The sequence below is a fragment of the Myotis davidii genome, unplaced genomic scaffold, assembly GCF_000327345.1.
Source record: "Myotis davidii unplaced genomic scaffold, ASM32734v1 scaffold1493, whole genome shotgun sequence".
In the NCBI taxonomy this organism is placed as follows: Eukaryota; Metazoa; Chordata; class Mammalia; order Chiroptera; family Vespertilionidae; genus Myotis; species Myotis davidii.
Genome location: NW_006284834.1, coordinates 111060 through 113539, shown reverse-complemented (window position 1 = coordinate 113539; position 2480 = coordinate 111060). Strand labels below are relative to the sequence as shown.

Below are 2480 nucleotides of genomic sequence, written 5' to 3'. Positions count from 1 at the left end.
CGCTGGCAAGTGGACATCCCCCGAGGGCTGCCAGGCTGCCAGAGGGATGTCTGACTGCCAGCTTAGGCCCAATCCCCCGAGGAGCAGGCCTAAGCCAGCAGGTGGTCATCCCCTGAGGGGTCCCAGACTGCGAGAGGGCACAGGCCAGGCTGAGGGTCCCCCCCTCCCCCAGTGCAAAAATTTTTTTGCACCGGGCCTCTAGTATAAAGATAAAATACACTTCAAAGGTATGCGGGTTTTTTTTGTTTGTTTTACAATATTCTATAAAGTGCACAGAAATCCTAAGGGAAAAACTACTCCCTATGACATAGTTTAATTACAGCAGCTTTTGCATAGCAGTACTTAGAGGTAGTTGAACATTTTTGTTTCCTCATGAACAAAGGATGAAAGAGGATCTTCCAATTCAGATTTTTTTTTTTTTTGGCCATAAGTCTGCTTTCTTCAGGAATGGTTGCTGATGCCAAATCCCCATTAAGTGTATTTCTTGTACAGTGAACAGAAGACCCTATCTGGGTCTTCAAGAGGGATATCATTACAAGAGTCTGTATCTGAGTAGGTTCTTCGGCATCACTGGGAGAGCCGGTAAAGTGTAAACACTGGTTCTTTTATAGAGTGGCTACTCCTCTCTGAACTGCAAAGACCAGGGTGGCTGACAGAACGCTTCATCATTTGAACAGGAGAAGGTGACACAGGAGAAACTAAGGGATCCAGATGGGACAGCTGAAACATTTCAGGTTTAAACTTAGCATTTGCTATCTTCACACATTCTTCAAGCATTGTGATGAATGTATTACATGTGACACTAATTAGTGAAGAGGCTTCGTTCATGTTCTCTATGCTGGGAGATGAATGATTCTCATGGTGAACAAATTCTTGAATCGTATGAACTTGCTGCATTAAAAGGTCATAGTAGAGGCGAAGTTCAGACATTTTGGTTTTAGAGATTCTCTGGTTTCACTTATTTCTTTTTCTTTTTTAGTCCTAGTGTCAGTCAAACAGGCTTTGGAGCTCCCCAGAGCAACCAGCCACCTCTGTCTCAGCTGAATTGACCGCCTTCATGTAGAAATGCTGCTCTTCTGGAATGATTATTTCCATTCTTGTGTTGTCTGCTGAATGGATTTTAATTTCACAAACTGCTGTCTTTATACTTCCTTTGCTGCCTTTGCAAACATCATCTTGTGAATCATAGTAGGACAATATTCCATTATCTAAAACAAACCAACGAGGCTGCCAACCTGTGAGATAGTTGGTCCACTTGTACAGAACCCCCTCCATGCTTCAGAGCCCGGTGCTGCTCATCCTCCTGACCCGCCGGCCTAGGTGCGCAGCCGGGCAGCGCAGCAGCACCGAGCCCCTCAGCCCGGGCGCGCCGGTACGTGGCGGCCCTCTGAGGCCTGGGCGACGGCTGCTGCATGGAGCTCGGCCCCGCGAGGCTCATGCTCAGACATCCCTGGGTGAGCCTGGCAACGATGGTAACTGCGGCCTGCCTCCTGCTCGCATCTCACGCCCTGGCTGCACCCTCTGCGCCACCTAAGTATACCCTTTTAGTAGGCAACTGCAATTCTTGCAACAGATGCATACAGGTTTTTAGGTGCTCTTAGCTTGAAAAAAAAAGCTTATGTCATCTTTATCAGATGAATACTGTGCTGCCATTAAAAATTATGTTTTAGCGCTGATCAGTGTGGCTCAGTTGGTGAGTGTCATCCCATGTGCCCAAAGGTCACAGGTTTGATTCCTGGTCAGGGCACATGCCCAGGTTTGGGGTTCAGTCCCCAGTGAGGGGTCCTGGAGTGTGAGAGGGCACTCTGCAAAGTTGATGTCGTACAGGGTATGGAACACAAACGCAAGTGTGAGGAAACCAGATTCGGGGCTGACAGTACCCCAGCAACAACATAACCTACTGCCAAAGGTGGAATTGCACTCCCTCACGAGGAATCGGTGTCCCTCCTCTCTGGTTTTAGGGTGCGTCACCCAAGAACCGCTGCTGCCAAGTCACTGCAGCTCGGCAGCGCCTGCCCCCTAGTGGTCAGTGCACGTCATAACGACCGGTTCGATGGTAGGAGGGACACTTAGCATATTAGCCTTTTATATACACACACATGCGCACGTAGATGATTTGTTTTTCTTATTGTTGCTGCATTCAATGTGAGAGAGACACTGATTTGTTGCCTCCATCATGCCTGATGGGCTGGGGTCAAGCCTGCAACCGAGGTATGTGCCCTTGACCAGAATTGAACCCAGCACCCTTCAGTACAAGGGCTGACACTTTATCCACCGAGTCAAACCGTCCAGGGCAATATTTAATTTTTTTTTAATATATTTTATTGATTTTTCACAGAGAGGAAGGGAGAGAGATAGAGAGTTAGAAACATCGATGAGAGAGAAACATCGATCAGCTGCCTCCTGCACATCTCCCACTGGGGATGTGCCCGCAACCCAGGTATATGCCCTTGACCGGAATCGAACCTGGGACCTTTGAG

The 2480-nt window shown here is 48.1% G+C and overlaps 1 protein-coding gene and 1 pseudogene across 1 annotated transcript in view; one reads left to right on the top strand and one right to left on the bottom strand.

The window, feature by feature from the left end:
• ATRX (alpha thalassemia/mental retardation syndrome X-linked) overlaps positions 1-2480 on the top strand; it is a gene marked incomplete at its 3' end in the record, with an annotated part of 143993 nt that overhangs the window by 37803 nt on the left and 103710 nt on the right. The gene's annotated exons all lie outside the window — the stretch shown is intronic.
• On the bottom strand, positions 343-1457 carry LOC102770228 (annotated as a pseudogene).